The 13,339-nt window shown below is 50.0% G+C and overlaps 6 non-coding genes across 6 annotated transcripts; all 6 read right to left on the bottom strand.

The window, feature by feature from the left end:
• Positions 1 to 1,506: 1,506 nt before the first annotated feature.
• TRNAG-UCC (transfer RNA glycine (anticodon UCC)) lies at positions 1,507 to 1,578 on the bottom strand. Its single transcript has one exon. It is a non-coding gene; the product is annotated as a tRNA-Gly (tRNA).
• A 1,185-nt stretch (positions 1,579 to 2,763) lies between these two features.
• On the bottom strand, positions 2,764 to 2,835 carry TRNAG-UCC (transfer RNA glycine (anticodon UCC)). Its single transcript has one exon. It is a non-coding gene; the product is annotated as a tRNA-Gly (tRNA).
• Positions 2,836 to 5,277: 2,442 nt separating this feature from the next.
• Positions 5,278 to 5,349, bottom strand: TRNAG-UCC (transfer RNA glycine (anticodon UCC)). Its single transcript has one exon. It is a non-coding gene; the product is annotated as a tRNA-Gly (tRNA).
• A 3,690-nt stretch (positions 5,350 to 9,039) lies between these two features.
• TRNAG-UCC (transfer RNA glycine (anticodon UCC)) lies at positions 9,040 to 9,111 on the bottom strand. Its single transcript has one exon. It is a non-coding gene; the product is annotated as a tRNA-Gly (tRNA).
• Positions 9,112 to 10,296: 1,185 nt separating this feature from the next.
• Positions 10,297 to 10,368, bottom strand: TRNAG-UCC (transfer RNA glycine (anticodon UCC)). Its single transcript has one exon. It is a non-coding gene; the product is annotated as a tRNA-Gly (tRNA).
• A 2,442-nt stretch (positions 10,369 to 12,810) lies between these two features.
• TRNAG-UCC (transfer RNA glycine (anticodon UCC)) lies at positions 12,811 to 12,882 on the bottom strand. Its single transcript has one exon. It is a non-coding gene; the product is annotated as a tRNA-Gly (tRNA).
• Positions 12,883 to 13,339: the final 457 nt, after the last annotated feature.

Raw genomic sequence — 13,339 nt, 5'->3', positions numbered from 1 at the left:
GCCTGCTGGGACCAAGGCCCGTCAGGGCAAGGCGAATAGGCCTTTGTCAGGCCTTCGTCAGGGCTTTGTCGGGGAGGGGCCAGGAGCCCTGCTCGCTTCAATCCCCTCACCGATAGACAGTTGCAGAAACTAGGATGCAAGAACCTTTCCTGGATGGGGTTTTGATTTTCACGAAAAGTGTGTCAGCTTTGCTTTCAGCATGAGTCTGATTTCCAAAAAATGCATTTTGAACAATTTAAAGATTTGATCTGCGTTGGCCAGGAATCGAACCCGGGTCAACTGCTTGGAAGGCAGCTATGCTCACCACTATACCACCAACGCCTGCCTGTCTGGGCTATCTGATGGAGCGGCCCTTAGAAATAAGAATAAGTCATTGGCTGGGAATGAAAAAAGCTTGCGTTTGACGCAGAAGCAGTTCGCATCATGAGGTCTTGCCGGTCAGCCCAACATTTCCCCGGGACCCCTTAAAAAAGGAGCTTGGTTTTAAGTTTGGTTTGATTGAACAGTACATTTTGTTGGCTGGGCTGGGACCCTCTCCTATTTAGCGCAAGAGTGGAACGAGGCAGCAAGTTCAAGGAATGACATTGCATCCAGGCACTTACAGCTCTTTGTGCCCTAATGCCATGACACAAAAACATAATTTGAAAAAAGTTAGCAGAGGATGGTTTCGATCCATCGACCCCTGGGTTATGGGCCCAGCACGCTTCCGCTGCGCCACTCTGCTGGTTGGAGAACAAGAGCTTTTATGGGCTTTTACAGCCTACAAACCGACAACCCTAGACCCAGTTTCGAGTGAAGCGGGCAGTAGGCCTTACAAAGCCAAACAACCTGCAACCACGCACTCCCATCCCATGGCCTTTTGCAGACAGGCCTCATTTCTCTAGCTCACACCCTAACTGCCAACACCCCTTCCCCTTCTCTCTCTGTCTCTCTCTCTCTGTCTCTCTCTCTCATTCTCTCTCTCTCGCAAATAGATACTTTACTTCCCAGGTGCAACAAAACAAGCCTTCTCGAGCTGGCAGATATGGGAAGGAAGGAAGGAAGGGCCAGTTTGGAAACTCAACTCAATTACCATAAATCCCCTGCTAAGGGTTATGGGAGGGAGGAATGAAGGAACTTTGCTTCAGGGAAAGGGCTGCTGCTGCTTCAGCATGTGAGGAGCGCAGCCACACGTTTCACCTTCTTCAGTATGTTGGTTTACAGGATGAGAGAGATCCTGAAACCTCACTCTAATAGGCTGAGGTGCTGTGCTCGGTGGCCTGCTGGGACCAAGGCCCGTCAGGGCAAGGCGAATAGGCCTTTGTCAGGCCTTCGTCAGGGCTTTGTCGGGGAGGGGCCAGGAGCCCTGCTCGCTTCAATCCCCTCACCGATAGACAGTTGCAGAAACTAGGATGCAAGAACCTTTCCTGGATGGGGTTTTGATTTTCACGAAAAGTGTGTCAGCTTTGCTTTCAGCATGAGTCTGATTTCCAAAAAATGCATTTTGAACAATTTAAAGATTTGATCTGCGTTGGCCGGGAATCGAACCCGGGTCAACTGCTTGGAAGGCAGCTATGCTCACCACTATACCACCAACGCCTGCCTGTCTGGGCTATCTGATGGAGCGGCCCTTAGAAATAAGAATAAGTCATTGGCTGGGAATGAAAAAAGCTTGCGTTTGACGCAGAAGCAGTTCGCATCATGAGGTCTTGCCGGTCAGCCCAACATTTCCCCGGGACCCCTTAAAAAAGGAGCTTGGTTTTAAGTTTGGTTTGATTGAACAGTACATTTTGTTGGCTGGGCTGGGACCCTCTCCTATTTAGCGCAAGAGTGGAACGAGGCAGCAAGTTCAAGGAATGACATTGCATCCAGGCACTTACAGCTCTTTGTGCCCTAATGCCATGACACAAAAACATAATTTGAAAAAAGTTAGCAGAGGATGGTTTCGATCCATCGACCTCTGGGTTATGGGCCCAGCACGCTTCCGCTGCGCCACTCTGCTGGTTGGAGAACAAGAGCTTTTCTGGGCTTTTACAGCCTACAAACCGACAACCCTAGACCCAGTTTCGAGTGAAGCGGGCAGTAGGCCTTACAAAGCCAAACAACCTGCAACCACGCACTCCCATCCCATGGCCTTTTGCAGACAGGCCTCATTTCTCTAGCTCACACCCTAACTGCCAACACCCCTTCCCCTTCTCTCTCTGTCTCTCTCTCTCTGTCTCTCTCTCTCATTCTCTCTCTCTCGCAAATAGATACTTTACTTCCCAGGTGCAACAAAACAAGCCTTCTCGAGCTGGCAGATATGGGAAGGAAGGAAGGAAGGGCCAGTTTGGAAACTCAACTCAATTACCATAAATCCCCTGCTAAGGGTTATGGGAGGGAGGAATGAAGGAACTTTGCTTCAGGGAAAGGGCTGCTGCTGCTTCAGCATGTGAGGAGCGCAGCCACACGTTTCACCTTCTTCAGTATGTTGGTTTACAGGATGAGAGAGATCCTGAAACCTCACTCTAATAGGCTGAGGTGCTGTGCTCGGTGGCCTGCTGGGACCAAGGCCCGTCAGGGCAAGGCGAATAGGCCTTTGTCAGGCCTTCGTCAGGGCTTTGTCGGGGAGGGGCCAGGAGCCCTGCTCGCTTCAATCCCCTCACCGATAGACAGTTGCAGAAACTAGGATGCAAGAACCTTTCCTGGATGGGGTTTTGATTTTCACGAAAAGTGTGTCAGCTTTGCTTTCAGCATGAGTCTGATTCCCAAAAAATGCATTTTGAACAATTTAAAGATTTGATCTGCGTTGGCCGGGAATCGAACCCGGGTCAACTGCTTGGAAGGCAGCTATGCTCACCACTATACCACCAACGCCTGCCTGTCTGGGCTATCTGATGGAGCGGCCCTTAGAAATAAGAATAAGTCATTGGCTGGGAATGAAAAAAGCTTGCGTTTGACGCAGAAGCAGTTCGCATCATGAGGTCTTGCCGGTCAGCCCAACATTTCCCCGGGACCCCTTAAAAAAGGAGCTTGGTTTTAAGTTTGGTTTGATTGAACAGTACATTTTGTTGGCTGGGCTGGGACCCTCTCCTATTTAGCGCAAGAGTGGAACGAGGCAGCAAGTTCAAGGAATGACATTGCATCCAGGCACTTACAGCTCTTTGTGCCCTAATGCCATGACACAAAAACATAATTTGAAAAAAGTTAGCAGAGGATGGTTTCGATCCATCGACCTCTGGGTTATGGGCCCAGCACGCTTCCGCTGCGCCACTCTGCTGGTTGGAGAACAAGAGCTTTTCTGGGCTTTTACAGCCTACAAACCGACAACCCTAGACCCAGTTTCGAGTGAAGCGGGCAGTAGGCCTTACAAAGCCAAACAACCTGCAACCACGCACTCCCATCCCATGGCCTTTTGCAGACAGGCCTCATTTCTCTAGCTCACACCCTAACTGCCAACACCCCTTCCCCTTCTCTCTCTGTCTCTCTCTCTCTGTCTCTCTCTCTCATTCTCTCTCTCTCGCAAATAGATACTTTACTTCCCAGGTGCAACAAAACAAGCCTTCTCGAGCTGGCAGATATGGGAAGGAAGGAAGGAAGGGCCAGTTTGGAAACTCAACTCAATTACCATAAATCCCCTGCTAAGGGTTATGGGAGGGAGGAATGAAGGAACTTTGCTTCAGGGAAAGGGCTGCTGCTGCTTCAGCATGTGAGGAGCGCAGCCACACGTTTCACCTTCTTCAGTATGTTGGTTTACAGGATGAGAGAGATCCTGAAACCTCACTCTAATAGGCTGAGGTGCTGTGCTCGGTGGCCTGCTGGGACCAAGGCCCGTCAGGGCAAGGCGAATAGGCCTTTGTCAGGCCTTCGTCAGGGCTTTGTCGGGGAGGGGCCAGGAGCCCTGCTCGCTTCAATCCCCTCACCGATAGACAGTTGCAGAAACTAGGATGCAAGAACCTTTCCTGGATGGGGTTTTGATTTTCACGAAAAGTGTGTCAGCTTTGCTTTCAGCATGAGTCTGATTCCCAAAAAATGCATTTTGAACAATTTAAAGATTTGATCTGCGTTGGCCGGGAATCAAACCCGGGTCAACTGCTTGGAAGGCTGCTATGCTCACCACTATACCACCAACGCCTGCCTGTCTGGGCTATCTGATGGAGCGGCCCTTAGAAATAAGAATAAGTCATTGGCTGGGAATGAAAAAAGCTTGCGTTTGACGCAGAAGCAGTTCGCATCATGAGGTCTTGCCGGTCAGCCCAACATTTCCCCGGGACCCCTTAAAAAAGGAGCTTGGTTTTAAGTTTGGTTTGATTGAACAGTACATTTTGTTGGCTGGGCTGGGACCCTCTCCTATTTAGCGCAAGAGTGGAACGAGGCAGCAAGTTCAAGGAATGACATTGCATCCAGGCACTTACAGCTCTTTGTGCCCTAATGCCATGACACAAAAACATAATTTGAAAAAAGTTAGCAGAGGATGGTTTCGATCCATCGACCTCTGGGTTATGGGCCCAGCACGCTTCCGCTGCGCCACTCTGCTGGTTGGAGAACAAGAGCTTTTATGGGCTTTTACAGCCTACAAACCGACAACCCTAGACCCAGTTTCGAGTGAAGCGGGCAGTAGGCCTTACAAAGCCAAACAACCTGCAACCACGCACTCCCATCCCATGGCCTTTTGCAGACAGGCCTCATTTCTCTAGCTCACACCCTAACTGCCAACACCCCTTCCCCTTCTCTCTCTGTCTCTCTCTCTCTGTCTCTCTCTCTCATTCTCTCTCTCTCGCAAATAGATACTTTACTTCCCAGGTGCAACAAAACAAGCCTTCTCGAGCTGGCAGATATGGGAAGGAAGGAAGGAAGGGCCAGTTTGGAAACTCAACTCAATTACCATAAATCCCCTGCTAAGGGTTATGGGAGGGAGGAATGAAGGAACTTTGCTTCAGGGAAAGGGCTGCTGCTGCTTCAGCATGTGAGGAGCGCAGCCACACGTTTCACCTTCTTCAGTATGTTGGTTTACAGGATGAGAGAGATCCTGAAACCTCACTCTAATAGGCTGAGGTGCTGTGCTCGGTGGCCTGCTGGGACCAAGGCCCGTCAGGGCAAGGCGAATAGGCCTTTGTCAGGCCTTCGTCAGGGCTTTGTCGGGGAGGGGCCAGGAGCCCTGCTCGCTTCAATCCCCTCACCGATAGACAGTTGCAGAAACTAGGATACAAGAACCTTTCCTGGATGGGGTTTTGATTTTCACGAAAAGTGTGTCAGCTTTGCTTTCAGCATGAGTCTGATTTCCAAAAAATGCATTTTGAACAATTTAAAGATTTGATCTGCGTTGGCCGGGAATCGAACCCGGGTCAACTGCTTGGAAGGCAGCTATGCTCACCACTATACCACCAACGCCTGCCTGTCTGGGCTATCTGATGGAGCGGCCCTTAGAAATAAGAATAAGTCATTGGCTGGGAATGAAAAAAGCTTGCGTTTGACGCAGAAGCAGTTCGCATCATGAGGTCTTGCCGGTCAGCCCAACATTTCCCCGGGACCCCTTAAAAAAGGAGCTTGGTTTTAAGTTTGGTTTGATTGAACAGTACATTTTGTTGGCTGGGCTGGGACCCTCTCCTATTTAGCGCAAGAGTGGAACGAGGCAGCAAGTTCAAGGAATGACATTGCATCCAGGCACTTACAGCTCTTTGTGCCCTAATGCCATGACACAAAAACATAATTTGAAAAAAGTTAACAGAGGATGGTTTCGATCCATCGACCTCTGGGTTATGGGCCCAGCACGCTTCCGCTGCGCCACTCTGCTGGTTGGAGAACAAGAGCTTTTCTGGGCTTTTACAGCCTACAAACCGACAACCCTAGACCCAGTTTCGAGTGAAGCGGGCAGTAGGCCTTACAAAGCCAAACAACCTGCAACCACGCACTCCCATCCCATGGCCTTTTGCAGACAGGCCTCATTTCTCTAGCTCACACCCTAACTGCCAACACCCCTTCCCCTTCTCTCTCTGTCTCTCTCTCTCTGTCTCTCTCTCTCATTCTCTCTCTCTCGCAAATAGATACTTTACTTCCCAGGTGCAACAAAACAAGCCTTCTCGAGCTGGCAGATATGGGAAGGAAGGAAGGAAGGGCCAATTTGGAAACTCAACTCAATTACCATAAATCCCCTGCTAAGGGTTATGGGAGGGAGGAATGAAGGAACTTTGCTTCAGGGAAAGGGCTGCTGCTGCTTCAGCATGTGAGGAGCGCAGCCACACGTTTCACCTTCTTCAGTATGTTGGTTTACAGGATGAGAGAGATCCTGAAACCTCACTCTAATAGGCTGAGGTGCTGTGCTCGGTGGCCTGCTGGGACCTTGGCCCGTCAGGGCAAGGCGAATAGGCCTTTGTCAGGCCTTTGTCGGGGAGGGGCCAGGAGCCCTGCTCGCTTCAATCCCCTCACCGATAGACAGTTGCAGAAACTAGGATGCAAGAACCTTTCCTGGATGGGGTTTTGATTTTCACGAAAAGTGTGTCAGCTTTGCTTTCAGCATGAGTCTGATTTCCAAAAAATGCATTTTGAACAATTTAAAGATTTGATCTGCGTTGGCCGGGAATCAAACCCGGGTCAACTGCTTGGAAGGCAGCTATGCTCACCACTATACCACCAACGCCTGCCTGTCTGGGCTATCTGATGGAGCGGCCCTTAGAAATAAGAATAAGTCATTGGCTGGGAATGAAAAAAGCTTGCGCGTTTGACGCAGAAGCAGTTCGCATCATGAGGTCTTGCCGGTCAGCCCAACATTTCCCCGGGACCCCTTAAAAAAGGAGCTTGGTTTTAAGTTTGGTTTGATTGAACAGTACATTTTGTTGGCTGGGCTGGGACCCTCTCCTATTTAGCGCAAGAGTGGAACGAGGCAGCAAGTTCAAGGAATGACATTGCATCCAGGCACTTACAGCTCTTTGTGCCCTAATGCCATGACACAAAAACATAATTTGAAAAAAGTTAGCAGAGGATGGTTTCGATCCATCGACCTCTGGGTTATGGGCCCAGCACGCTTCCGCTGCGCCACTCTGCTGGTTGGAGAACAAGAGCTTTTATGGGCTTTTACAGCCTACAAACCGACAACCCTAGACCCAGTTTCGAGTGAAGCGGGCAGTAGGCCTTACAAAGCCAAACAACCTGCAACCACGCACTCCCATCCCATGGCCTTTTGCAGACAGGCCTCATTTCTCTAGCTCACACCCTAACTGCCAACACCCCTTCCCCTTCTCTCTCTGTCTCTCTCTCTCTGTCTCTCTCTCTCATTCTCTCTCTCTCGCAAATAGATACTTTACTTCCCAGGTGCAACAAAACAAGCCTTCTCGAGCTGGCAGATATGGGAAGGAAGGAAGGAAGGGCCAGTTTGGAAACTCAACTCAATTACCATAAATCCCCTGCTAAGGGTTATGGGAGGGAGGAATGAAGGAACTTTGCTTCAGGGAAAGGGCTGCTGCTGCTTCAGCATGTGAGGAGCGCAGCCACACGTTTCACCTTCTTCAGTATGTTGGTTTACAGGATGAGAGAGATCCTGAAACCTCACTCTAATAGGCTGAGGTGCTGTGCTCGGTGGCCTGCTGGGACCAAGGCCCGTCAGGGCAAGGCGAATAGGCCTTTGTCAGGCCTTCGTCAGGGCTTTGTCGGGGAGGGGCCAGGAGCCCTGCTCGCTTCAATCCCCTCACCGATAGACAGTTGCAGAAACTAGGATGCAAGAACCTTTCCTGGATGGGGTTTTGATTTTCACGAAAAGTGTGTCAGCTTTGCTTTCAGCATGAGTCTGATTTCCAAAAAATGCATTTTGAACAATTTAAAGATTTGATCTGCGTTGGCCAGGAATCGAACCCGGGTCAACTGCTTGGAAGGCAGCTATGCTCACCACTATACCACCAACGCCTGCCTGTCTGGGCTATCTGATGGAGCGGCCCTTAGAAATAAGAATAAGTCATTGGCTGGGAATGAAAAAAGCTTGCGTTTGACGCAGAAGCAGTTCGCATCATGAGGTCTTGCCGGTCAGCCCAACATTTCCCCGGGACCCCTTAAAAAAGGAGCTTGGTTTTAAGTTTGGTTTGATTGAACAGTACATTTTGTTGGCTGGGCTGGGACCCTCTCCTATTTAGCGCAAGAGTGGAACGAGGCAGCAAGTTCAAGGAATGACATTGCATCCAGGCACTTACAGCTCTTTGTGCCCTAATGCCATGACACAAAAACATAATTTGAAAAAAGTTAGCAGAGGATGGTTTCGATCCATCGACCCCTGGGTTATGGGCCCAGCACGCTTCCGCTGCGCCACTCTGCTGGTTGGAGAACAAGAGCTTTTATGGGCTTTTACAGCCTACAAACCGACAACCCTAGACCCAGTTTCGAGTGAAGCGGGCAGTAGGCCTTACAAAGCCAAACAACCTGCAACCACGCACTCCCATCCCATGGCCTTTTGCAGACAGGCCTCATTTCTCTAGCTCACACCCTAACTGCCAACACCCCTTCCCCTTCTCTCTCTGTCTCTCTCTCTCTGTCTCTCTCTCTCATTCTCTCTCTCTCGCAAATAGATACTTTACTTCCCAGGTGCAACAAAACAAGCCTTCTCGAGCTGGCAGATATGGGAAGGAAGGAAGGAAGGGCCAGTTTGGAAACTCAACTCAATTACCATAAATCCCCTGCTAAGGGTTATGGGAGGGAGGAATGAAGGAACTTTGCTTCAGGGAAAGGGCTGCTGCTGCTTCAGCATGTGAGGAGCGCAGCCACACGTTTCACCTTCTTCAGTATGTTGGTTTACAGGATGAGAGAGATCCTGAAACCTCACTCTAATAGGCTGAGGTGCTGTGCTCGGTGGCCTGCTGGGACCAAGGCCCGTCAGGGCAAGGCGAATAGGCCTTTGTCAGGCCTTCGTCAGGGCTTTGTCGGGGAGGGGCCAGGAGCCCTGCTCGCTTCAATCCCCTCACCGATAGACAGTTGCAGAAACTAGGATGCAAGAACCTTTCCTGGATGGGGTTTTGATTTTCACGAAAAGTGTGTCAGCTTTGCTTTCAGCATGAGTCTGATTTCCAAAAAATGCATTTTGAACAATTTAAAGATTTGATCTGCGTTGGCCGGGAATCGAACCCGGGTCAACTGCTTGGAAGGCAGCTATGCTCACCACTATACCACCAACGCCTGCCTGTCTGGGCTATCTGATGGAGCGGCCCTTAGAAATAAGAATAAGTCATTGGCTGGGAATGAAAAAAGCTTGCGTTTGACGCAGAAGCAGTTCGCATCATGAGGTCTTGCCGGTCAGCCCAACATTTCCCCGGGACCCCTTAAAAAAGGAGCTTGGTTTTAAGTTTGGTTTGATTGAACAGTACATTTTGTTGGCTGGGCTGGGACCCTCTCCTATTTAGCGCAAGAGTGGAACGAGGCAGCAAGTTCAAGGAATGACATTGCATCCAGGCACTTACAGCTCTTTGTGCCCTAATGCCATGACACAAAAACATAATTTGAAAAAAGTTAGCAGAGGATGGTTTCGATCCATCGACCTCTGGGTTATGGGCCCAGCACGCTTCCGCTGCGCCACTCTGCTGGTTGGAGAACAAGAGCTTTTCTGGGCTTTTACAGCCTACAAACCGACAACCCTAGACCCAGTTTCGAGTGAAGCGGGCAGTAGGCCTTACAAAGCCAAACAACCTGCAACCACGCACTCCCATCCCATGGCCTTTTGCAGACAGGCCTCATTTCTCTAGCTCACACCCTAACTGCCAACACCCCTTCCCCTTCTCTCTCTGTCTCTCTCTCTCTGTCTCTCTCTCTCATTCTCTCTCTCTCGCAAATAGATACTTTACTTCCCAGGTGCAACAAAACAAGCCTTCTCGAGCTGGCAGATATGGGAAGGAAGGAAGGAAGGGCCAGTTTGGAAACTCAACTCAATTACCATAAATCCCCTGCTAAGGGTTATGGGAGGGAGGAATGAAGGAACTTTGCTTCAGGGAAAGGGCTGCTGCTGCTTCAGCATGTGAGGAGCGCAGCCACACGTTTCACCTTCTTCAGTATGTTGGTTTACAGGATGAGAGAGATCCTGAAACCTTACTCTAATAGGCTGAGGTGCTGTGCTCGGTGGCCTGCTGGGACCAAGGCCCGTCAGGGCAAGGCGAATAGGCCTTTGTCAGGCCTTCGTCAGGGCTTTGTCGGGGAGGGGCCAGGAGCCCTGCTCGCTTCAATCCCCTCACCGATAGACAGTTGCAGAAACTAGGATGCAAGAACCTTTCCTGGATGGGGTTTTGATTTTCACGAAAAGTGTGTCAGCTTTGCTTTCAGCATGAGTCTGATTCCCAAAAAATGCATTTTGAACAATTTAAAGATTTGATCTGCGTTGGCCGGGAATCGAACCCGGGTCAACTGCTTGGAAGGCAGCTATGCTCACCACTATACCACCAACGCCTGCCTGTCTGGGCTATCTGATGGAGCGGCCCTTAGAAATAAGAATAAGTCATTGGCTGGGAATGAAAAAAGCTTGCGTTTGACGCAGAAGCAGTTCGCATCATGAGGTCTTGCCGGTCAGCCCAACATTTCCCCGGGACCCCTTAAAAAAGGAGCTTGGTTTTAAGTTTGGTTTGATTGAACAGTACATTTTGTTGGCTGGGCTGGGACCCTCTCCTATTTAGCGCAAGAGTGGAACGAGGCAGCAAGTTCAAGGAATGACATTGCATCCAGGCACTTACAGCTCTTTGTGCCCTAATGCCATGACACAAAAACATAATTTGAAAAAAGTTAGCAGAGGATGGTTTCGATCCATCGACCTCTGGGTTATGGGCCCAGCACTCTTCCGCTGCGCCACTCTGCTGGTTGGAGAACAAGAGCTTTTCTGGGCTTTTACAGCCTACAAACCGACAACCCTAGACCCAGTTTCGAGTGAAGCGGGCAGTAGGCCTTACAAAGCCAAACAACCTGCAACCACGCACTCCCATCCCATGGCCTTTTGCAGACAGGCCTCATTTCTCTAGCTCACACCCTAACTGCCAACACCCCTTCCCCTTCTCTCTCTGTCTCTCTCTCTCTGTCTCTCTCTCTCATTCTCTCTCTCTCGCAAATAGATACTTTACTTCCCAGGTGCAACAAAACAAGCCTTCTCGAGCTGGCAGATATGGGAAGGAAGGAAGGAAGGGCCAGTTTGGAAACTCAACTCAATTACCATAAATCCCCTGCTAAGGGTTATGGGAGGGAGGAATGAAGGAACTTTGCTTCAGGGAAAGGGCTGCTGCTGCTTCAGCATGTGAGGAGCGCAGCCACATGTTTCACCTTCTTCAGTATGTTGGTTTACAGGATGAGAGAGATCCTGAAACCTCACTCTAATAGGCTGAGGTGCTGTGCTCGGTGGCCTGCTGGGACCAAGGCCCGTCAGGGCAAGGCGAATAGGCCTTTGTCAGGCCTTCGTCAGGGCTTTGTCGGGGAGGGGCCAGGAGCCCTGCTCGCTTCAATCCCCTCACCGATAGACAGTTGCAGAAACTAGGATGCAAGAACCTTTCCTGGATGGGGTTTTGATTTTCACGAAAAGTGTGTCAGCTTTGCTTTCAGCATGAGTCTGATTCCCAAAAAATGCATTTTGAACAATTTAAAGATTTGATCTGCGTTGGCCGGGAATCGAACCCGGGTCAACTGCTTGGAAGGCTGCTATGCTCACCACTATACCACCAACGCCTGCCTGTCTGGGCTATCTGATGGAGCGGCCCTTAGAAATAAGAATAAGTCATTGGCTGGGAATGAAAAAAGCTTGCGTTTGACGCAGAAGCAGTTCGCATCATGAGGTCTTGCCGGTCAGCCCAACATTTCCCCGGGACCCCTTAAAAAAGGAGCTTGGTTTTAAGTTTGGTTTGATTGAACAGTACATTTTGTTGGCTGGGCTGGGACCCTCTCCTATTTAGCGCAAGAGTGGAACGAGGCAGCAAGTTCAAGGAATGACATTGCATCCAGGCACTTACAGCTCTTTGTGCCCTAATGCCATGACACAAAAACATAATTTGAAAAAAGTTAGCAGAGGATGGTTTCGATCCATCGACCTCTGGGTTATGGGCCCAGCACGCTTCCGCTGCGCCACTCTGCTGGTTGGAGAACAAGAGCTTTTATGGGCTTTTACAGCCTACAAACCGACAACCCTAGACCCAGTTTCGAGTGAAGCGGGCAGTAGGCCTTACAAAGCCAAACAACCTGCAACCACGCACTCCCATCCCATGGCCTTTTGCAGACAGGCCTCATTTCTCTAGCTCACACCCTAACTGCCAACACCCCTTCCCCTTCTCTCTCTGTCTCTCTCTCTCTGTCTCTCTCTCTCATTCTCTCTCTCTCGCAAATAGATACTTTACTTCCCAGGTGCAACAAAACAAGCCTTCTCGAGCTGGCAGATATGGGAAGGAAGGAAGGAAGGGCCAGTTTGGAAACTCAACTCAATTACCATAAATCCCCTGCTAAGGGTTATGGGAGGGAGGAATGAAGGAACTTTGCTTCAGGGAAAGGGCTGCTGCTGCTTCAGCATGTGAGGAGCGCAGCCACACGTTTCACCTTCTTCAGTATGTTGGTTTACAGGATGAGAGAGATCCTGAAACCTCACTCTAATAGGCTGAGGTGCTGTGCTCGGTGGCCTGCTGGGACCAAGGCCCGTCAGGGCAAGGCGAATAGGCCTTTGTCAGGCCTTCGTCAGGGCTTTGTCGGGGAGGGGCCAGGAGCCCTGCTCGCTTCAATCCCCTCACCGATAGACAGTTGCAGAAACTAGGATACAAGAACCTTTCCTGGATGGGGTTTTGATTTTCACGAAAAGTGTGTCAGCTTTGCTTTCAGCATGAGTCTGATTTCCAAAAAATGCATTTTGAACAATTTAAAGATTTGATCTGCGTTGGCCGGGAATCGAACCCGGGTCAACTGCTTGGAAGGCAGCTATGCTCACCACTATACCACCAACGCCTGCCTGTCTGGGCTATCTGATGGAGCGGCCCTTAGAAATAAGAATAAGTCATTGGCTGGGAATGAAAAAAGCTTGCGTTTGACGCAGAAGCAGTTCGCATCATGAGGTCTTGCCGGTCAGCCCAACATTTCCCCGGGACCCCTTAAAAAAGGAGCTTGGTTTTAAGTTTGGTTTGATTGAACAGTACATTTTGTTGGCTGGGCTGGGACCCTCTCCTATTTAGCGCAAGAGTGGAACGAGGCAGCAAGTTCAAGGAATGACATTGCATCCAGGCACTTACAGCTCTTTGTGCCCTAATGCCATGACACAAAAACATAATTTGAAAAAAGTTAGCAGAGGATGGTTTCGATCCATCGACCTCTGGGTTATGGGCCCAGCACGCTTCCGCTGCGCCACTCTGCTGGTTGGAGAACAAGAGCTTTTCTGGGCTTTTACAGCCTACAAACCGACAACCCT

Source organism: Ambystoma mexicanum, chromosome 6q (assembly GCF_040938575.1).
Source record: "Ambystoma mexicanum isolate Mex_15411 chromosome 6q, UKY_AmexF1_1, whole genome shotgun sequence".
Lineage (NCBI taxonomy): Eukaryota > Metazoa > Chordata > Amphibia > Caudata > Ambystomatidae > Ambystoma > Ambystoma mexicanum.
Note: the sequence above shows the minus strand (reverse complement) of the source record. Positions and strands in the feature narration are given on the sequence as shown.